Source organism: Hyla sarda, chromosome 2 (genome assembly GCF_029499605.1).
Source record: "Hyla sarda isolate aHylSar1 chromosome 2, aHylSar1.hap1, whole genome shotgun sequence".
Lineage (NCBI taxonomy): Eukaryota > Metazoa > Chordata > Amphibia > Anura > Hylidae > Hyla > Hyla sarda.
Window position 1 is genome coordinate 444,324,943 of NC_079190.1, and position 23,588 is coordinate 444,348,530.

The following is a 23,588-nucleotide window of genomic DNA, read 5'->3' on the forward strand; positions in this document are numbered from 1 at the left end:
AGCATAGTCCATATAAGCCTTAGGAAGACCGGATACCGGGGGAACCACAGGGTCCCGACAGGGAGTACTGGGAACCGGTTTAAGACAGTCCCTGTGACAAGAAGTACCCCAGTTCTTGATCTCTCCTGTGGACCAATCAAGGGTTGGGGAATGGCGTTGAAGCCACGGTAATCCAAGAAGAATTTCTGAAGTGCAGTTGGAGAGGACCAAAAATTCAATTTTTTCGTGATGGGGTCCGATGCGGTAACGCACGGTACAGTCCAATCTTTCATTGTTCACAGAATTGATGTAGAGGGGTCTGGCGAGACTGGTCACCGGGATGTTGAACCTGTTGATGAGAGAGGCCAAAATAAAATTTCCTGCAGATCCGGAATCCAAGAAGGCCATAGCAGAGAAGGAGAAGGTAGAAGAAGATATCCGCACCGTCACAGTAAGGCGTGGAGAAGCAGAGTTCACATCAAGAACCGTCTCACCTTTGTGCGGAGTCAGCGTACGTCTTTCCAGGCGGGGAGGACGGATAGGACAATCCTTCAAGAAGTGTTCGCTACCGGCACAGTACAGGCAAAGATTCTCCATGCGGCGGCGTGTCCTCTCTTGAGGTGTCAAGCGAGACCGGTCAACTTGCATAGCCTCCACGGAGGGAGGCACAGGAACGGATTGCAGAGGACCAGAGGAGAGAGGAGCCGGGGAGAGAAACTGCCTCGTGCGAACAAAGTCCATATCCTGGCGGAGCTCCTGACGCCTTTCGGAAAAACGCATGTCAATGCAGGTGGCAAGATGAATAAGTTCATGCAGGTTAGCAGGAATTTCTCGTGCGGCCAGCACATCTTTAATGTTGCTGGATAGGCCTTTTTTAAAGGTCGCCCAGAGGGCCTCATTATTCCAGGATAATTTGGAGGCAAGAGTACGGAATTGGATGGCGTACTCGCCAACAGAAGAATTACCTTGGACCAGGTTCAGCAGGGCAGTCTCAGCAGAAGAGGCTCGGGCAGGTTCCTCAAAGACACTTCGAATCTCCGTGAAGAAGGAGTGTACAGAGGCAGTGACAGGGTCATTGCGGTCCCAGAGCGGTGTGGCCCATGACAGAGCTTTCCCAGACAGAAGGCTGACTACGAAAGCCACCTTAGACCTTTCAGTAGGAAACTGGTCCGACATCATCTCCAAGTGCAGGGAAGAAAGCCGCGGCAAAACTTAGAGTCCCCATCAAATTTATCCGGCAAGGATAATCGTAGGCCGGAAGCGGCCACTCGCTGCGGAGGAGGTGCAGGAGCTGGCGGAGGAGATTGTTGCTGAAGCTGTGGTAATAGCTGCTGTAGCATCACGGTCAGTTGAGACAGCTGGTGGCCTTGTTGGGCTATCTGTTGCGACTGCTGGGCGACCACCGTGGTGAGGTCGGCGACAACTGGCAGTGGGACTTCAGCGGGATCCATGGCCGGATCTACTGTCACGATTCGGCTGGCAGGAGGTGGATCCTCTGTGCCAGAGAGGGATTGGCGTGGACCGTGTTGGTGGACCGGTTCTAAGTTGCTACTGGTATTCACCAGAGCCCGCCGCAAAGCGGGATGGTCTTGCAGCGGCGGTAGCAACCAGGTCGTATCCACCAGCAACGGCTCAACCTCTCTGACTGCTGAAGATAAGCGCGGTACAAGGGAGTAGACAAGAGCAAGATCGGACGTAGCAGAAGGTCAGGGCAGGCAGCAAGAATCGTAGTCAGGGGCAACGGCAGAAGTGAGGTATAAGTAGGGAGTGCACAGGTGAACATACTGATTAAGCCTGCTGCCCCAATCAGTGGCGCAGTGGCCCTTTAAATTGCAGAGACCCGGCGCGCGCGCCCTAAGGAGCGGGGCCGTGCGCGCCGGGACAAGACAGACGGGGAACAGGTCAGGTACGGGAGCCGGGATGCGCATCGCGAGCGGGCGCCTCCCGCATCGCGAATCGCATCCCGGCTGGGAGTGATATTGCAGCGCACCCGGTCAGCAGGTCTGACCGGGGCGCTGCGAATGAGAGGATGCTGCGAGCGCTCCGGGGAGGGTTTCTGTCCCCTCCCAAACTATAAGAATATCATCTACATAACGCAAAAAAAAATTATATTGTGGATGAAAGGGTTAGTGGAGGAAAAAATCTAACTTTGTTCCATAACTGCCAAAAAAATATTTGCATAGGAACATGATACAGGAGAGCCCATGGCCGTGCCATGGGCCTGCCTGTACCACTTTTCTTCGCAAGTGAAAGTATTGTTTTGGAGAACAAAAAGTAAGGCTTCACAGAAAAAATTGACAAAAGATTCAGATTTTCCTGCATTGGACAAAAAGGCTGCATAGACTGCACACCCGCCCCGTGGGGAATGCGGGTATATAGACTTTCCATATCGATTGCTGTCAGCTTATAGTTGTCTTGCCAAATAAAATTATCAAAAGCAGTGAGTAATTCCCCAGAGTCTTTTAACAGAGTTGGTATAACTTTTAGAAGTGGGGAATCAACCATTCTAAGTAGCTAGACAGGTATTCGGTGGGCGCTCCTATTCCTGCTACAATAGGCCTACCTGTAGGATTATATGTGCTTTTATGCACTTTGGGTAGGATGTACATTTTGGCTGGTTTAGGATTGGCAGTTATAAGTTTTTCCGCTGTTTTCAGTGATATAATCGAGTGTTCGACGTGTCGCCTAAGGAGGGAGCGGAGGCTGTCAATAGTTTTGCGAGTAGGATTTTCCTTTAGAAGGGTATAAGTAGAATTATCTGACAGATGTCTATTGATTTCTTTATCATAAGCTTTTTTACTCCAGACAACCACCGCTCCTCCCTTATCGGCACGTGTAATATGTAGATGGTCTTGCTTACTGAGCCAAGTAAGGGTCCTTTTTTCTGAGAGATCAGTTTGAGGAGGGGGGTATAGAAGTGCTGAGATATCCCTAATGACTGCTTTATGAAACAGGTCCAAATTACTCCCCGTTATAATATTGGGGTTAAAATTTGACCTGTTTCCACAAGAAAATTATCTCTGGTGTTAAATTACTGCAGTATCATTCGTAGGATGTTCTCTTTCATCCATTAAATCACTAAGCATCTCCGCAATGTTTCTGTCCTCTGTAGAAAATTATTTTGCTACACTAAAACCCAATTGTGATATAGTGCATGGATTTTCACCCTCCAAACCTTTTTTCTCTGCTGTGCTTATATCTTTATTACTGTTTTTATTTGCAAACATTTTTTTAAGATTGATCTTTCTTAGGGCCTTATGTAAATCTACTTCAAACTGCTCTCAGTTGAATTCATCATGTAAACCGTAATTTAGTCCTTTTGACAGAACAGCTATGCAGTCATTGTCCAAAATAGTGTCAGTAAGATTAATAACATTGTCCGGTTCTCCTATGTTTGCCAACTGATCGCCTTTCTCTTCCCTTGTTGAGTAGGTTGACTCTTTCTTCTTGCCCCTTCCCCTCCTTGTCCGTCTCGAGTTCCCCCTAAAGGGAGTGTAGCGGTATTGTTGGGAGTGGATTTAGATGTATGAGGTTCACTGTCTTCAGACAGACTTGAATCCGATTCTGTTGTCAGAAAGTCTGTGGACCTTTTTTTGCGATAGTTAGGTCCTGATTTATTTCTTATATTCCTTTTTCCTTGCGGTTTATGTTTAATGGTGTTCACATTCATCCAAGAAAAAACGTGTCCATTTTCAGAGTCGGATTTGTCGCGGACATATTTGTCCCGCTTTTGTTCTTTGATTTCAATTTGCAGTGTAGCCAATTTTTTTTCCAATGCTTTCATAGATGCATCAAATTTAACTTCTGTCAGTCGCGTTTTTAGTGCGTTTTTCGCCTTACATAGTTCTTCTACAGTTTTTTCATATTCCATTTTGTTTTTTTGCAGAACAATTGTTTGTAGCTTAAGAAAATGTTCTAGATATGCCTGTTCCCAAGCTGATACAATAGATCTGTCTTCAGTGAATTGTGAAGGTGGTCTGTATGCACGTAGACCTCTTGGAACTCAATTTGCTTCCACATAAGCTTTTAATGATTGAATAGTCCAGTATAGTCGAATCTCTTTTTCACCAAGGGAATGCACCTTGTATTCTAAATTCTTGGTGCTAAGGCTATATAATGCATCATGTGTGTCACAGGACGTAAAGTATGTCCCAGCGTCTGCTCTACCCGCATTGATACCTTGAGTTTGCGTAGTGTTGTCTGTGTTTTCCAAATCCATCTGCGTGGAATTGCCCTGTGTAGTGTGCGTGCTCATGGTAAGGCAAAGTTTCTATTATAGACAATAGTGAAGAAAGAAATCCAGGCACTGCACTATGGGCATGAAGAAACCAGACAATATCCAAAATCTTTAGATGCAATTCACATCATGCGGCAAACTCAAGTCTATCTCCAATAGGGTGCTGTATAAGGGGGTGCTGACTTATGAATGTCCAAGTGGTATATATCATATCACATACGAAGAAGTCAGAAATAAAGTCGCACTCACCCGAATCTTCAGCAATGTGGTAGCTTTTATTGCATATTTTCGGAATTGAACAAACAAAAGTTCATGGCGGGGAGCGAGTGTCAGCCGACCCTCCTGACGCTATGGGAGCGACTAGTTTAGCGTCACGTGATGGACGCTTCTTCCGGCTCTGGTACGTCCCTCCCTTCTTATCCTAACAGATGTAGGTAGCCATGTAAACCAAAAAACATAGTGCTATATACCATAACCATTAAAAACATTAGGGTACAAAAAGAAGAGGTTAAAGCCAATAAGAAAAAAATGTGACTTACAAAAATGCTGAAAAATCGTTACGTTCATTTAAACCCATATTGCCGGTGGCATTTAATCTAACTATCCAGAGGGCTTCTCTACTTAGAAGATAGCTGTCTTTATTAATACCGGGTGGGAAGCTGGTAACCCTTTCTAATCCGGCAAATGTTAGTCCCTCAGATCTACTTTCATGGCAATCAGCCATATGTGAAAGTAGTCGAGGGACTCCCTTGCCGCTTCTAAGGGAATACCAGTGTTCCCTAATATAGATTTAATGCCACCGGCAATATGGGTTTAAATGAAAGTAACGATTTTTCTGCATTTTTGTAAGTCACATTTTTTCTTATTGGTTTTAACCTCTTCTTTTTGTATCCTAATGTTTTTAATGGTTATGGTATATAGCACTATGTTTTTTGGTTTCCATGGCTACCTACATCTGTTAGGATAAGAAGAGGGTCATTACCTGTGAGGGACGTACCAGAGCCGGAAGAAGCGTCCATCACATGACGCTAAACTAGTCGCTCCCACAGGTGTGTCTCGCGTCAGGAGGGTCGGCTGACACTCGCTCCCCGCCATGAACTTTTGTTTGTTCACTTCCGAAAATATACCATAAAAGCTACCACATTGCTGAAGATTCGGGTGAGTGCGACTTTATTTCTGACTTCTTCGTATGTGATATGATATATACCACTTGGACATTCATAAGTCAGCACCCCCTTATACAGCACCCTATCGGAGATAGACTTGAGTTTGCCACATGGTGTGAACTGCATCTAAACATTTTGGATATTGTCTGGTTTCTTCATGCCCATAGTGCAGTGCCTGGATTCTTTCTTCACTATTGTCTATAATAGAAACTTTGCCTTACCATGAGCACGCACACTACACAGGGCAATTCCACGCAGATGGATTTGGAAAACACAGACAACACTACGCAAACTCAAGGTATCTGTTACGCCGAGCGCTCCGGGTCCCCGCTCCTCCCCGGAGCGCTCGCAGCATCCTCTCATTCGCAGCGCCCCGGTCAGACCTGCTGACCGGGTGCGCTGCAATATCACTCCCAGCCGGGATGCGATTCGCGATGCGGGAGGCGCCCGCTCGCGATGCGCATCCCGGCTCCCGTACCTGACCCGTTCCCCGTCTGTCTTGTCCCGGCGCGCGCGGTCCCGCTCCTTAGGGCGCGCGCGCTCCGGGTCTCTGCAATTTAAAGGGCCACTGCGCCACTGATTGGCGCAGCAGGCTTAATCAGTATGTTCACCTGTGCACTCCCTACTTATACCTCACTTCCCCTGCACTCCCTCGCCAGATCTTGTTGCCATTGTGCCAGTGAAAGCGTTCCCTTGTGTGTTCCTAGCCTGTGTTCCAGACCTCCTGCCGTTGCCCCTGACTACGATCCTTGCTGCCTGCCCTGACCTTCTGCTACGTCCGACCTTGCTCTTGTCTACTCCCTTGTACCGCGCTTATCTTCAGCAGTCAGAGAGGTTGAGCCGTTGCTGGTGGATACGACCTGGTTGCTACCGCCGCTGCAAGACCATCCCGCTTTGCGGCGGGCTCTGGTGAATACCAGTAGCAACTTAGAACCGGTCCACCAACACGGTCCACGCCAATCCCTCTCTGGCACAGAGGATCCACCTCCAGCCAGCCGAATCGTGACAGTAGATCCGGCCATGGATCCCGCTGAAGTCCCGCTGCCAGTTGTCGCCGACCTCACCACGGTGGTCGCCCAGCAGTCGCAACAGATAGCGCAACAAGGCCACCAGCTGTCTCAACTGACCGTGATGCTACAGCAGCTATTACCACAGCTCCAGCAATCTTCTCCTCCGCCAGCTCCTGCACCTCCTCCGCAGCAAGTGGCCGCTTCCAGCCTTCGATTATCCTTGCCGGATAAATTTGATGGGGACTCTAAGTTTTGCCGTGGCTTTCTTTTGCAATGTTCCCTGCACTTGGAGATGATGTCGGACCAGTTTCCTACTGAAAGGTCTAAGGTGGCTTTCGTAGTCAGCCTTCTGTCTGGGAAAGCTCTGTCATGGGCCACACCGCTCTGGGACCGCAATGACCCTGTCACTGCCTCTGTACACTCCTTCTTCACGGAGATTCGAAGTGTCTTTGAGGAACCTGCCCGAGCCTCTTCTGCTGAGACTGCCCTGCTGAACCTGGTCCAGGGTAATTCTTCTGTTGGCGAGTACGCCATCCAATTCCGTACTCTTGCCTCCGAATTATCCTGGAATAACGAGGCCCTCTGCGCGACCTTTAAAAAAGGCCTATCCAGTAACATTAAAGATGTGCTGGCCGCACGAGAAATTCCTGTAACCTGCATGAACTTATTCATCTTGCCACCCGCATTGACATGCGTTTTTCCGAAAGGCGTCAGGAGCTCCGCCAGGATATGGACTTTGTTCGCACGAGACGGTTTTTCTCCCCGGCACCTCTCTCCTCTGGTCCTCTGCAATCCGTTCCTGTGCCTCCCGCCGTGGAGGCTATGCAAGTTGACCGATCTCGCTTGACACCTCAAGAGAGGACACGACGCCGCATGGAGAATCTTTGCCTGTACTGTGCCGGTACTGAACATTTCTTGAATGATTGTCCTATCCGTCCTCCCCGCCTGGAAAGACGTACGCTGACTCCGCACAAAGATGAGACAGCTCTTGATGTGAACTCTGCTTCTCCACACCTTACTGTGCCTGTGCGGATATCTTCTTCTACCTTCTCCTTCTCTGCTATGGCCTTCTTGGATTCCGGATCTGCAGGAAATTTTATTTTGGCCTCTCACATCAACAGGTTCAACATCCCGGTGACCAGTCTCGCCAGACCCGTCTACATCAATTCTGTTAACAATGAAAGATTGGACTGTACCGTGCGTTACCGCACAGAACCTCTCCTAATGTGCATCGGACCCCATCACGAAAAAATTGAATTTTTGGTCCTCTCCAACTGCACCTCAGAAATTCTTCTTGGATTACCGTGGCTTCAACGCCATTCCCCAACCCTTGATTGGTCCACAGGAGAAATCAAGAACTGGGGTACTTCTTGTCACAGGGACTGTCTTAAACCGGTTCCCAGTACTCCCTGTCGTGACCCTGTGGTTCCCCCGGTATCCGGTCTTCCTAAGGCTTATATGGACTATGCTGATGTTTTTTGCAAAAAGCAAGCAGAGACTTTACCTCCTCACAGGCCTTATGACTGTCCTATTGACCTCCTCCCGGGTACTACTCCACCCCGGGGCAGAATCTATCCTCTGTCTGCTCCAGAGACTCTAGCCATGTCGGAGTACATCCAGGAGAATTTAAAAAAGGGGTTTATCCGCAAGTCCTCCTCTCCTGCCGGAGCTGGATTTTTTTTTGTGTCCAAAAAAGATGGCTCCCTACGCCCTTGCATTGATTACCGCGGACTTAATAAAATCACGGTAAAAAAACGCTACCCCTTACCTCTTATCTCGGAACTCTTTGATCGCCTACAATGCGCCCACATCTTTACCAAACTGGACTTAAGAGGTGCTTATAATCTCATCCGCATCAGGGAGGGGGACGAATGGAAGACTGCATTTAACACCAGAGATGGACACTTTGAGTATCTGGTCATGCCCTTTGGCCTGTGCAACGACCCTGCCGTCTTCCAAGACTTTGTTAATTACATTTTTCGTGATCTCCTATATTCCTGCGTTGTGGTTTATCTGGACGATATTCTGATTTTTTCTGCCAACTTAGAAGAACATCGCCAGCATGTCCGCATGGTTCTTCAGAGACTTCGGGACAATCAACTTTATGCCAAAATGGAGAAATGTCTCTTTGAATGTCAATCTCTTCCTTTCCTAGGATACTTGGTCTCTGGCCAGGGACTACAAATGGACCCAGATAAACTTTCTGCCGTCTTAGATTGGCCACGCCCCTCCAACATTTTTTGGGGTTCGCCAATTATTACAGACAATTCATTCCACACTTCTCCACTATTGTGGCCCCTATCGTGGCTTTAACCAAGAAAAATGCCAATCCTAAATCCTGGTCTCCCCAAGCGGAAGACGCATTTAAACATCTCAAGTCTGCCTTTTCTTCTGCTCCCGTGCTCTCCAGACCTGACCCATCTAAACCCTTTCTATTGGAGGTAGATGCCTCCTCTGTGGGAGCTGGAGCTGTCCTTCTACAAAAAAATTCTTCCGGGCATGCTGTTACTTGTGGGTTTTTTTCTAGGACCTTCTCTCCGGCGGAGAGAAACTACTCCATTGGTGATCGAGAACTACTGGCCATTAAATTGGCTCTTGAGGAATGGAGGCACCTGCTGGAGGGATCAAAATTTCCAGTTATCATATACACTGATCACAAGAATCTCTCCTATCTCCAGTCTGCCCAACGACTGAACCCTCGCCAGGCTAGGTGGTTGTTGTTCTTTGCCCGTTTTAACTTTGAAATCCATTTTCGCCCTGCTGACAAGAACATTAGGGCCTCTCTCGTTCTTCTGATGCCTCTGAAGTAGAGGTCTCTCCGCAACACATCATTCCTCCGGACTGTCTGATCTCCACTTCTCCAGCTTCCATCAGGCAAACTCCTCCAGGGAAGACCTTCGTTTCTCCACGCCTGCATCTCGGGATTCTCAAATGGGGACACTCCTCCCACCTCGCAGGCCATGCGGGCATCAAAAAATCCTTGCAACTCATCTCTCGATTTTATTGGTGGCCGACTCTGGAGACTGATGTTGTTGATTTCGTGCGGGCCTGTACTGTCTGTGCCCGGGATAAGACTCCTCGCCAGAAGCCTGCTGGTCTTCTTCATCCTCTGCCTGTTCCTGAACAGCCTTGGTCACAGATTGGTATGGACTTTATTACGGACTTGCCCTCATCCCGTGGCAACACAGTTGTTTGGGTGGTCGTTGATCGATTTTCCAAGATGGCACATTTTATTCCTCTTCCTGGTCTTCCTTCAGCGCCTCAGTTGGCAAAGCAATTTTTTGTACACATTTTTCGCCTTCACGGTTTGCCCACGCATATCGTCTCGGATAGAGGCGTCCAATTCGTGTCTAAATTCTGGAGGGCCCTCTGTAAACAGCTCAAGATCAAATTAAACTTCTCTTCTTCTTATCATCCCCAATCCAATGGGCAAGTAGAAAGAATTAATCAGGTCCTGGGTGACTATTTACGGCATTTTGTTTCCTCCCGCCAGGATGACTGGGCAGATCTTCTACCATGGGCCGAATTATCGTACAACTTCAGAGTCTCCGAATCTTCTGCTAAATCCCCATTTTTCGTGGTGTACGGCCGTCACCCTCTTCCTCCCCTCCCTACTCCCTTGCCCTCTGGTTTGCCCGCTGTGGATGAAGTGACTCGTGATCTTTCCACCATATGGAAAGAAACCCAAAATTCTCTTTTACAGGCTTCATCCCGGATGAAAAGATTTGCTGATAAAAAAAGAAGAACTCCCCCCATTTTTGCTCCCGGAGACAAGGTATGGCTCTCCGCTTAATATGTCCGCTTTCGTGTCCCCAGTTACAAACTGGGACCACGCTATCTTGGTCCTTTCAAAATCTTGTGCCAGATTAACCCTGTCTCTTACAAACTCCTTCTTCCTCCTTCTCTCCGTATTCCCAATGCCTTCCATGTCTCTCTCCTTAAACCACTCATCATTAACCGCGTCTCTCCCAAAGTTCTTTCTCCCACTCCTGTTTCCGGTTCCTCTGACGTCTTCTCCGTGAAGGAGATTCTGGCCTCCAAGACTGTCAGAGGTAAAAGATTTTTTTTAGTGGATTGGGAAAACTGTGGCCCAGAGGAGAGATCCTGGGAACCTGAGGACAACATCCTAGACAAAAGTCTTATCCTCAGGTTCTCAGGCCCCAAGAAGAGGGGGAGACCCAAGGGGGGGGTACTGTTACGCCGAGCGCTCCGGGTCCCCGCTCCTCCCCGGAGCGCTCGCAGCATCCTCTCATTCGCAGCGCCCCGGTCAGACCTGCTGACCGGGTGCGCTGCAATATCACTCCCACCCGGGATGCGATTCGCGATGCGGGAGGCTCCCGCTCGCGATGCGCATCCCGGCTCCCGTACCTGACCCGTTCCCCGTCTGTCTTGTCCCGGCGCGCGCGGCCCTGCTCCTTAGGGCGCGCGCGCGCCGGGTCTCTGCAATTTAAAGGGCCACTGCGCCATTGATTGGCGCAGCAGGCTTAATCAGTATGTTCACCTGTGCACTCCCTACTTATACCTCACTTCCCCTGCACTCCCTCGCCGGATCTTGTTGCCATTGTGCCAGTGAAAGCGTTCCCTTGTGTGTTCCTAGCCTGTGTTCCAGACCTCCTGCCGTTGCCCCTGACTACGATCCTTGCTGCCTGCCCTGACCTTCTGCTACGTCCGACCTTGCTCTTGTCTACTCCCTTGTACCGCGCTTATCTTCAGCAGTCAGAGAGGTTGAGCTGTTGCTGGGGGATACGACCTGGTTGCTACCGCCGCTGCAAGACCATCCCGCTTTGCGGCGGGCTCTGGTGAATACCAGTAGCAACTTAGAACCGGTCCACCAACACGGTCCACGACAATCCCTCTCTGGCACAGAGGATCCACCTCCAGCCAGCCGAATCAATTCACAATTCACTGAAGATAGATCTATTGTATCAGCTTGGGAACAGGCATATCTAGAACATTTTCTTAAGCTACTAACAATTGTTCTGCAAAAAAACGAAATGGAATGTGAAAAATCTGTAGAAGAACTATGTAAGGCGAAAAACGCACTAAAAACGCGACTGACAGAAGTTAAATTTGATGCATCTATGAAAGCATTGGAAAAAAAATTGGCTCCACTGCAAATTGAAATCAAAGAACAAAAGCGGGACAAATATGTCCGCGACAAATCCAACTTTGAAAATGGACACGTTTTTTCTTGGATAAATGTGAACACCATTAAACATAAACCGCAAGGAAAAAGGAATATAAGAAATAAATCAGGACCTAACTATCGCAAAAAAAGGTTCACAGACTTTCTTACAACAGAATCGGATTCAAGTCTATCTGAAGACAGTGAACCTTATACATCTAAATCCGCTCCCAACAATACCGCTACACTCCCTTTAGGGGGAACTCGAGACGGACAAGGAGTGGAAGGGGCAAGAAGAAAGAGTCAACCTACTCAACAAGGGAAGAGAAAGGCGATCAGTTGGCAAACATAGGAGAACCGGACAATGTTATTAATCTTACTGACATTATTTTGGACAATGACTGCATAGCTGTTCTGTCAAAAGGACTAAATTACGGTTTACATGATGAATTCAACAGAGAGCAGTTTGAAGTAGATTTACCTGTCTAGCTACTTAGAATGGTTGATAGCCCCTCTTCTAAAAGGCATACCAACTCTGTTAAAAGACTCTGGGGAATTACTCACTGCTTTTGATAATTTTATTTGGCAAGACAACTATAAGCTGACAGCAATCGATATAGAAAGTCTATATACCCGCATTCCCCACGGGGCGGGTGTACAGTCTATGCTGGCCTTTTTGTCCAATGCAGGAAAATCTGAATCTTTTGTCAATTTTTTCTGTGAAGCCTTACTTTTTGTTCTCCAAAACAATACTTTCACTTGCGAAGAAAAGTGGTACAGGCAGGCTCTCCTGTATCATGTTCCTATGCAAATATTTTTTGGGCAGTTATGGAACAAAGTTAGATTTTGTCCTCCACTAACCCTTTCTTTTTTTTTTTTTCCATAATACATTTTTATTAAAGTTTTAGGTTTACCAAACATTGGTCAATATATAACATCATAACAAAAAGGTAACATAGAAATAAGGATGGGTAAGCATATTTCAATACACAGCCAGGAAGTCAAAATAATGCAGTAAGAGCATGCATGTCAGGTCTCGGTGGCTGTCATAGGGCTTGCTGTATGGGAGCAACAATGAAGCCTCCCCAAAGGGGGGAATAAACATGAAAACCAATTCAGGCGATCATCGTAAAACAATCCTACAAATATGGAGAAACTAGGGAATGCACTTTCCATGTTACGGTGTACAGACTAGTATATGAGAAAAGGCACAGAAAGAATAGAGGAGAGGAGGGGGGAGAAGAAGGGAAAAAGAAAGAAAGGACTAGCGGATGGAGTGAGTGGGGGGGTAGAGGAAGAATAGACAGAATAGTACTGGACATACCTTTCAGGGCGGCAGGCGCCGGCGGGCTTCTCAGGGGGAGGGCATTGAAGATGACACACGGCGGCCAACACGCCCGGGAAGCAAATGAGTGGATCAGTGAGTAATTTACGGTGAGAGGTGTAGAGATCTGAATTCAGAAGAGGAAACAAAGGAAGTCCAAGGTTCCCAGATCAAACGGTGTTTCACAAATTGACGTTTGGAGTCAGCCATAAGTTCCTCCATACGGTGGATATGGGAAAGTTCTTGAGCCCATGAGGAGAAGGAGGGGGCGAGGTGGTTTTCCATAAACGCGGTATTACCGACCTGGCTGCTAGTAGCATGAATCTAATTAGACGGGCGTTCCATTTCAGGACCGATGGGGGTAAGATGGAGAGGAGCAGGTGGGCCGGGGTCAGTGCAAGGTGTATTGTTGTCAGTTTATGTATCACGTCAAGGACACTATTCCAAAAGGGCGTCAATAGGGGGCATTGTACCCAGATATGCGACATTGTGCCTCCACTACTGCCACATCGCCAGCAGGAGTCTTCCACATTAGGGTAAATGCGGGACAACACGGTTGGCACTCTGTACCACCTCGATAATACCTTGTAGTTCGTCTCAAGAGCTTTGCACGAGATGGACGTTGTATGCCAGTGTCGAAGAGCTGCATTCCAGTCCCCATCCGAGAATGAACTATCAGTCTCATTTTCCCAGCCTTTCAGGTAGGGCAGGGGCTCATTATGATTAGCCTCCAATAGAAGAGCATATATTTGTCTCACCGGATGAGTCACGCTGGTAGGAGAGCAGCAAAGTTTCTCGAACGGGGAGGGAGAGCGGGTCAACTGGAGCGAAGCGGAGCAAGAGGCAAAAACATTTTTAAGTTGCATGTATTGGAAGTGATGAGTCGGCGTGAGAGACGGCAGAGCAACAATGTCGCATAGTGGCTTCAAGCCCGTGGCATCTAGGAAGGTGAAATGCCCTCAGAGCTATGGTGACCCAGGAAGGACGAGGAGGACAGGGCAGGCGGGAAGGACTGGTTATTGAAAACTGGGGCGAGAGGTCCATTAGGAGAGAATAGAATATTACCGACCGGGAGCAGGCGTTTGACATTCACAATGGAGAGAGTTACTGGGGGGACCACAGGGGCCAGGCCAGCCGGGACCGCTTGCAATGGCAGCCAGAGCACTGTTTTGGGGTCAAGTGGAGAGACATGCCTTTCCAGGGAGACCCATTGCTTAGTGGCTTGGTCAGTGCTGCAGTCGAGTACTCTAGTCAGTACAGCCGCTAGGAAATAATACAGACAATCCGGCATACCCAGGCCCCCGCGGTCCTTACGTCTAGTCAGGACCCGCCGGGATATTCTTGGCCGTTTGCGGGCCCATACAAAGCTAGAGAGGAGCGAAGCAATCCCTCCGAAAAATGACCTGGGGGGACATATCGGCGTGCAGGAGAAGAGGTAGAGAAGTCTCGACAGCACATTCATTTTTATTATATTGATCCTCCCAAGCCAGGAGAAATCCGTTCGCTCCCATCTAGCCAGGTCCGATTTAATGAGATGCAAAAGGGGAGGGAAATTGAGTCGAAAGGTGTCCTTGGGGTCATTAGGTACCTGGATTCCAAGATAGGTAAGAGAGGTGGGGCACCACTTGAAGGGGTAGTTGGCATGCAATTGTCGGACGGACTCTGGGGAGAGGGAGACGTTAAGCACTTTGCTCTTAGAGGAGTTTAATTTGTAGTTCGAGTGGAGAGCAAAGGTGCGTATGGTCGCAAGTAGGGCAGGCAGGGAAGTGTGCGGGGAGGAGAGGAATAACAGGAGATCATCCGCAAAGGCCGAGCATTTATGATGGTGAGAGGCAGCGGGAAAGTCCCTGATGTCCACATTACTACGAATCGCTATGAGTAAATGTTCCATGCAGAGCACGAACAAGAGGGGTGATAAGGGACACCCCTGCCTAGTACCATTACAAATGCGGAAGGGGTGTGAAAGTTGACCATTAACTCTGACCTGTGCTTGCGGGTCCGAGTAGAGGGCCATAATGCGAGCAAGCATCTGCGATCCCAAGCCTATCTGAGAAAGGGTTGCCCTCAGGAAGCCCCAGTCCACCCGATCAAAGGCTTTTTCGGCGTCTAAAGAGAGCAGGCATAAGGGCGTCTTAGTCCTGCGCGCCTGGTGTGCAATTGAGAAAGTGCACAGGGTGTTATCCCTTGCTTCTCTGCCCCGTATGAAGCCAACTTGATCGTTGTGGACTAGGGTCCCCATGTATGCGGCCAATCTGTTCGAGATCAGTTTTGCAAAGAGCTTTGTGTCTGTGTTCAACAGTGATATGGGGCGGCAGTTTTGACATAGGGATGGGTCTTTGTCTCCCTTGGGGATTACTGTTATAAAGGCTCGCAGGAAGGACTGAGGAGGGGCGCTGGAGTCAGAGATAGCGTTGAAGGCAGAGAGAAGGGGTGAAGACAGTTCTGACCTAAGGAATTTATAGAATTTGGCTGTGTAGCCATCGGGTCCCGGGCTTTTGCCCGCCGAGAGAGATGTGATCGTGGAGCTCAATTCCTCAGGTGAGAACGGCGCTTTCAGAGCTGAAACCGCATCTGGCGGCAGTGACGGCAGTGCCGTCTCGTTAATATAGGAAGAAAGAGAGGAGTGGTTTGAAGAAGAGGGCGATGGGAGTCTGTATAGCTTAGCGTAATAGGAGCGAAAGACTGCAAGAATGTCCGAGGTGAGATGGGTGAGGGATCCCGACGAATCCCTGATACCAGGGACAAAAAGGGAGGCCCGTTTTTGTCTGAGAGCCCTGGCCAACATTTTACGAGGCTTATTCCCCCATTCATAAAAGGACCTTCCCACAATCTGTTTATAATATCTATGTTTCACGTTCAGGATGGCTAGGATTTCCTGTCGGACTTGGATAATGTCACGGAGGGTGTGTTCAAGTTGAGATTGCTTGTGTTGGGATTCGGGGCATGTAGTTCCGTTTGAAGGGAGGATAGTTTAAGTGACGCCTCCCTCTTCAGCCTCGCCCCATGTTTCACCAACACCCCCCGGAGCACGCATTTCAACGCCTCTCATTTAATAAGTGGAGAGGAAGCATCTGAGATGTGGTCCGCGAGGAAATTGGCAATCGATACTTTCAGTTCCTGGGCACAGAGGGCGTCCCGAAGGAGACTCTCACTTAGCCTCCAGGTAGCGTGGGGTTTGGCGAAAGAGGGGAGCGTGAAGATAAGCCTCACAGGAGCATGGTCTGAGAGGGTTATAGATCCAATAGACGTGTGGGTGATCGATGAGAGAAGATTATGGGGGCAGAAGATGTAATCGATCCGGGAATATGAGTTGCGTGGATGGGAAAAGAAGGTGTAGTCCCTGTCATTAGGGTGTAGGGAGCGCCACGTATCGGCGAGTTGCAGTTCGTGAAGTTTAGAGCGAATGAGCCTCAATCTGCTGTTGGGGAGGAGGGAGCGGCCAGAAGAGGTGTCTAGCGTGGGGAATAGAGGGAGATTTAGGTCTCCGCAGAGTAAAATTTGACCCGTCGCGAAGGAGGCAAGAGCCTCTAGGGCATTCAAGAGGAATGTGCTTTGATGGCGATTAGGTGCATATATGGAGGCGATGGTAAGTTTATGACCAGAGAGGTCACAGTTAGCAAATAGAAATCTGGCATTAGGGTCAGAGACCGAGTCTAGAATTTTTAAAGGAAGGGATTTATGGAAAGCTAGGGAGACGCCTTTAGTGCGTGCATCAGAGTTCGTGCTGTGCAGCCAGGTCGAGTAATATCTGGTGGGAAGGGTGGGGAGGTGGTCCGTTTTGAAGTGGGTCTCCTGTAGGGCAAGTATATGTGTGTGTTGCTTATGTTGGGAGTATAGGATTTGAGCACGCTTCTCGGGTGTGTTGAACCCTTTGACATTCAGTGTAGTGACATTAATGTCAGCCACCATGTGTGAGTGAGGAAAGAAAAATAAACTTACCAACCCCCCAGGAGTCCGCCCACACCGCCATCCATCGAGGCCGTCCAGTCAGAGGAACACTCCATCTAGGAAAGAAGAAAGGAGAAGAAGGGAGGGATGAGTAGGTGAAAAGGGGAAGCAGAAAAAGCAGCCGTAAGAGAACGGATACAAAGGGACTATGTGTGGAAGCCATAAGGGTTAAGATAAGGTGTAACCAGGACCGGCCTGGACACTCAACTAGTGGGTAGCGGGGAAGAGGCGCTAGCCGCCCACTTATGGGAGAACTAAAATGAATTGTAACGGGACAATAAGAGTACAGCAGGTGGCCCATAATATACTATAGGAATTTCCCCCCAGAACAGAGGAGGGGAAATGCAGTGGAAATCAAGGAGGTTTTGAGATCTAATGACACCTACGTGGCATGGGAAACATAGTGAAGTGTAACCGATAAAAGAATACTGCAACTAGCGTGTACGGACAACTTGTAAGGGGCAAAATGCTTCTTCAGGTGCGACTCTAAACTAAGAGAAAGTCAGCCCCCAAGAAACTGTGCACCGCGACCCATCAAGAAGCAGAGCACTGCGACCATGTGAGAAGAACCATATGTCTAGCAGGATGTCCCAGTCTCAGGTCGTGCGGCCTCTCCTCTGGGGGAGAGGTGCTAAGTCCTTTTCTTGTCCGGTACGCCTCCAGGCTTGGCGAGTCTCTGCCGAGTGACGCGCTGACGCTGTAACTGGGGAGAACAGCTGTTCCCAGTCTGGGATTTTCACAGGAGGTAACTTGAAAGCTGCCAAAAATTCAGGGAGGTCATCTGGTTTGCGAAGGGTGGCCACTGTCGAACCATATCGAGCCGTTAGGTAGAACGGGTAACCCCAGCGGTATACAATCTTAGCATTCTGGAGAATAGAGAGCAGGGGCTTCAGTGTGGCCCGCAGGCGGAGGGTGCGGAGCGACAGATCAGAGAACAGGAAAACTTCAGCCCCCTTGCACTGTATCGACTTCAGGTTACGCGATTTTCTCATAATGTCCTCCTTCAAAGTGTAATGATGTACCTTGCATATGACATCCCTCGATTTGAGCGGGTCTGGGGACTTTGCTTTTAGAGCGCGGTGGGCTCGATCTAACTCCAGGGGGGTGTCAGTAGGTCTTTGGAGTATATTATTGAACAATTTTTGAAGGGTAGCAGGGACCTCTTGGGGGGTTACAGATTCAGGCAGTCCCTTAATGCGTATGTTGTTTCGCCTGTTTCTGTTATCCATGTCGTCCATATGGTCAACCATCTGAGCTTGCTGGGCAAGAAGAGAGGTGGTAGCATCCCGCAGGGTATGGACCTCCGACGAAATGGATGAGCGAAAAGATTCTAGAGCAGTCATTCTGGTTGACAATTGGGCTACCTCCGCCTTGACAGGTTCCAGATCTTGGCGCCAAGATTTTTTCATTTCCTCAGCCATGGAGAGCATATCCATTTTGGTCGGGATCAGAGCCAACAACGCCTGCAGTTCTGGATGATTCTTCAGCGTGTTGGCAGCAGCCTCAGGACTGGGCAACGCAGGCGCTGTCTCTCTATTAGTGAGTTGAGCAGCAGAGGGTTGTGAGGGAGGAACCGGTGGGCCACCTGAGGCATCGTGATGTGACCTTTTGGTGCCGGCAGGGTCCTGCGAGTCATCAGAGGAAGAACAGGCACCACTGTACGCCGCCCGTGGGCGAGATTTTGAGGGCGTGTGGAATAATTTCTTTTTAGCAGGAGGGCTGTCACCCCAGTATTCCGGGACATCACTATTGTCCGTGGAGTCATCATCGCCGGACGAGGCATCTGAGTCCATATGTTGAGAATATGGGGGATTAGCTGCATCTGGGACCGACAGAGGAGGACCATATGGAGCAGGGGTGGGATAAGGTTTCTGTGCGACTGCAGTCCCCTTCTTAACAAGTGGCACTGGTGGTGTGCCGTTTGCTGCAAGGGGTTGTCCCTCCTCCAGGGTGGTAACAGGTGAGGAGGGGGTTAACGTAATGTCCATTGCGGCAGCCGGGGTTGTAGCTGACACACACACACAGCTTAAAGGTGGGGGGGTGAGGGAGAGCGGACTCGCCATGTTCTGTACTGCAGGGCCGTTTGTTACCTCCAAAGATGGTGCTGTCTGCGCTCTGGATGTAGGCCCAACGGTCACGTGGGCAGCTAGGACTGCCAGCATCGCTGTCTGAGGTCTCTGCAGCGGCGGGTACTCGGTCCAGGTGATTTCAGCTGGGAGCCCCGGAGGTACCGCAGCGGGGGAGCGGGGTCGCAGAGCCCGGGTGTGGGAGACGCTCACTCCGGTAGCAGAGGGTGAGTCAGCGGCTTGAGCCGTGGAGATGGGCGATGCTTCAGGCGCACTGTGAGAGGGTGCGCAGCTAGGCCTTGGTCGTGGCGGGGAACTCACAGGCGCCGACAGGCTCTTGAAGAAGGCAGTGATCTGCCGAGGCGGGCAGCTTGTGTCTCGTGAGCTCCCGCTGTTCTTTTTGTGGCGGCGACGGCTTCCCATGCCAGGGAAAATCGTCCGTTTAGTAGGGCCGGTGCCGGAGCTCTCTCTATGTGCGTGCGACCGCCAGCGCGCCAAGCCACAACCCCCCCCCACTAACCCTTTCATCCACAATATAAAAATGTTTTTGCATTATGTAGATGATATTCTTATAGTTTGGGAGGGGACAGAAACCGATTTTTCTTCCTTCATAGAATATCTAAATGTACATAATACTGTTAATATGCTATTTACTAGCGTTTATGGGGAGAAAAATTTGAATTTCTTGATGTAAAATTATCCATAGAGAATAATTCCCTCATTACCACTGGTTATAGAAAACCTATTGCGAAAAATTCTATTCTACACTACAATAGTTCTCATACAGCTCATATCAAAAACAATATTCCATATAGTCAACTATTGCACTTAAAAAGAATAAACAGTGATTATACTAAATACAAAGAACAAATAATAGAATTATTTGATAGACTGAAAAAGAGAGGTTACCCTCAAGCAATCTTAGATAAAGCATTAACCAGAGCAGAACAAAAAACACGGAGAGATTTACTCACCCCCAAAATTAAAAGAAACATCAATACAGTTACTAATAGCAACGACAACAAAATTGTTTTTTCATTTGCGAACTCACCCAGTAACAATATTATAAAGAAAAGTATTGTTGATAATTGTTTTTTCTTTTCACAAGATAATGAACTAGGTCCCAAGGCAAAAGAAAGACCGATTATAACATTTAGGAGATCTACCACCATAGGAGATTTTATAAAAAAGAATCAAAATAAAAAGGCTGCTAACAAAAACTGGATTAGCAGAACAGAACCAAAGGGTAATTTTCTCTGCCGTAATTGCAAGTTTTGTCATCACAATCTTGCCAAATGGAATTTTATTATTGGAGGAAACAATGTTTTTGTTAATCAGTTTATAACATGTCAATCCACTCACGTAGTCTACTGTATTATTTGCCCATTGGATTTTTCTACGTGGGTAAAACCAAACGTAAACTATGTGCCCGTATTAGGGAACACTGGTATTCCCTTAGAAGCGGCAAGGGAGTCCCTCGACTACTTTCACATATGGCTGATTGCCATGAAAGTAGATTTGAGGGACTAAAATTTGCCGGATTAGAAAGGGTTACCAGCTTCCCACCCGGTATAAATAAAGACAGCTATCTTTTACGTAGAGAAGCCCTCCGGATAGTTAGATTAAATGCCACCCGCAATATGGGTTTAAATGAACGTAACGATTTTTCAGCATTTTTGTAAGTCACATTTTTTATTATTGGTTTTAACCTCTTCTTTTTGTATCCTAATGTTTTTAATGGTTATGGTATATAGCACTATGTTTTTTTGTTTCCATGGCTACCTACATCTGTTAGGATAAGAAGAGGGTCATTACCTGTGAGGGACGCACCAGAGCCGGAAGAAGCGTCCATCATGTGACGCGAAACTAGTCGCTCCCACAGGTGTGTCCCGCGTCAGGAGAGTCGGCTGACTCTCGCTCCCCGCCATGAACTTTTGTTTGTTCACTTCCGAAAATATGCAATAAAAGCTACCACATTGCTGAAGATGCTAGTGAGTGCGACTTTATTTCTGACTTCTTCGTATGTGATAAGATTTGTAAATTACTTCTATTAAAAAATCTTAATCCTTCCAATAATTATCAGCTGCTGAAGTTGAGTTGTTCTTTTTTGTCTGGCAACAGTGCTCTCTGCTGACATCTCTGCTTGTCTCGGGAACTGCCCAGAGTAGAAGGTTTGGTATTGAGATTTTCTTCTACTCTGGACAGTTCCCGAGACAGGTGTCATCAGAGAGCACTTAGACAGAAAAGAACAACTCAACTTACGCAGCTCATAAGTACTGAAAGGATTAAGATGTTTTGATAGAAGCAATTTACAAATCTGTTTTCTGGAGCCAGTTGAAATATAAAAAAAAGTTTATATCTTTAAGCCAGTCTGGGCCTGTCTGAAGTTTGCTAGTCTCCAGATTTAAACCCCATAGAAAACCTTTGGAGGGAGTTAAAAGTCTATGTTGCACAGCAACAGCCCAAAAACATCACTGCTTTAGAGGAGATATCCATGGAGTAATGGGCCAAAATACCAGCAACAGTGTGTGAAAACCTTGTGAAGACTTACAAAAAACTTTTGACCTCTGTCATTGCCAACAAAAGGCATATAACAAAGTATTGAAATTTACTTTTGTTGTTGATCAAATACTTATTTTCCACCATAATTTGCAAATAAATTCTTGAAAAATCAGACAATGTTATTTTATGGATTTTTTTTTCTCATTATGTCTCTCATAGTTGAGGTATACCTATGATGAAAATTACAGGCCTCTCTCTTCTTTTTAAGTGGGAGAACTTGCACAATTGGTGGCTGAATAAATACTTTTTTTGCCCCCCTGTATATCCCAACCTCTTAACATGTCTTTATATCCCAACCTAATATCCTGTCCTCATCCCTCTATCCCGGCCTCACATCCTATCCTCATATCCTGTCCTCATATCCCGACCTCACATTTCGTCCTTATATCTTGACCTTATATCCTGTCATATACCGACATCTTATCCTGTCCTTATACCCTGACTTCATATCATGTCCTCGGGTGGGGCTGAGTTGTGATGAAGAGATTGTGGGCCGAAAATAGAAGAGGGCGCGGCTTTAGGAGTGGGTATGACTTGCAAGCAGGACCGATGCACAAAAAGGGCAGAAAATAAACAGGGGTGTGGCTTAAATGGCGGGCATGGCTTTGTGAGATGAGGCGTGGCATGCAGGAAAGGTGTGACTTGCAAGCCACACAGAATAATACATAAATTCAGGTGCACTACTGTGGTAGATGTAGACAGTAACATATGACTAACCCTCAAAATGATGTTAAAATTGAGACATTAGCCAGTATATCCTTATATGAAGGACATACCTGAGCCTGCACACTAACACCATAAATGCGGACCTGACGAAGGAGGGAGCCCCTCCAAAACGCGTTGTCCATCCAAGCACCGATCCTTTTTATGATTATACAAATAAAAGCTATCACCATCCTCTGCACCCTCTCCGATTGCTATTTTTACCCTGCCGGTGTAGCGCTGCAGTGCCCGAAGTCATCACCCACGGGAAGGTTTAGGAGTCCCGGGATTCCTATCTCCCACATCTGCTACAGTATCCTATCCACCATCTCCCACGGGACCGACGGCCAGCTGCTCCCGGCGTACCTGCGGAAAGACACCTGCTCAAGGCTTACATCAGTGTTGTGCTTGAAATTAGCGCAACACCTAAAGGTGAGCAGGCTCTTATCTATCTACCAACCATCCGTCATCTACGGATAACCGGCACTATATTAGCACCACATCTGTCTTTTTTCTCCCCTACATACTAGTGCACTAAGGTTTCTCAAGTGGCACGGGACCCAACACTAAACCTACCTGTGCTGTGTGGGCAAAACCAGGGGCCAGTGGGCAATTACAGCGGCATTAGGTCAGACTCACAGCCTTCTCCCAGTTCACTCCAGTGCCGCTAAGCACACATACAGTGGGAGGAGGGAGGCTATGAGCCCCACCCAAGTAGGCTGATATGTTGCCGGCCTCACAGGTGCCCCAAAATGCTGCCTATAATAGTGATTAAAGGGGTACTCCGGCGCTTAGACATCTTATCCCCTATCCAAAGGATAGAGGATAAGATGCCTGACGTGGGGGTCCCACCGCTGGGGACCCCCGTGATCTTGCACACTGCACCCCGTTAAAATCAGTCCCTGGAGTGTGTTCGCTCCGGTTCTGATTACTGTTGATCATGGGGCCGGAGCATTGTAACGTCACGGCTCCGCCCCCTCAATGCAAGCCTATGGGAGGGGGCGTGGCAGCACGGGGATGCCTGCAGCAGACTACAAGTGCTACAATGGCATCCTACACCAGATAAAAGGAGTGGATGTGTAACATATAGAGTAATGCATGAATTTAGGTGCACTATTGTGTTAGATGTAGACAGTAATATATGCAAGCCAGATAGACGTACTCACCAGGAGATGTAGAGTGGAGCTTGTGGAATAAGGCTCCAGAAGTCCCATAGACTTGCATGGGACTTGAGACAAATACGTCATCCATCACGTAAGGGGGTGGGTAATCTTATTATATTATTTGACACATAAGTAACATGAGTACCAAGTATTAATAAAATGTCTCCAGCTGTAGGGAAGTTATGCTGGAACATACATTTCCCATAAACTTGCATGGAACTTTAAACAAAAATCCAGACCCTCTCAAATAGGGGTAGGTTAGGGTTAATTTATCTATCCTATATTTGTAGTTGACATATAAGTACC

The 23,588-nt window shown here is 48.0% G+C and overlaps 1 protein-coding gene across 1 annotated transcript in view; it reads left to right on the forward strand.

Moving 5' to 3' along the window:
* The window catches only part of GABRR3 (gamma-aminobutyric acid type A receptor subunit rho3), a 96,353-nt gene that overhangs the window by 45,003 nt on the left and 27,762 nt on the right, over window positions 1-23,588 (forward strand). The gene's annotated exons all lie outside the window — the stretch shown is intronic.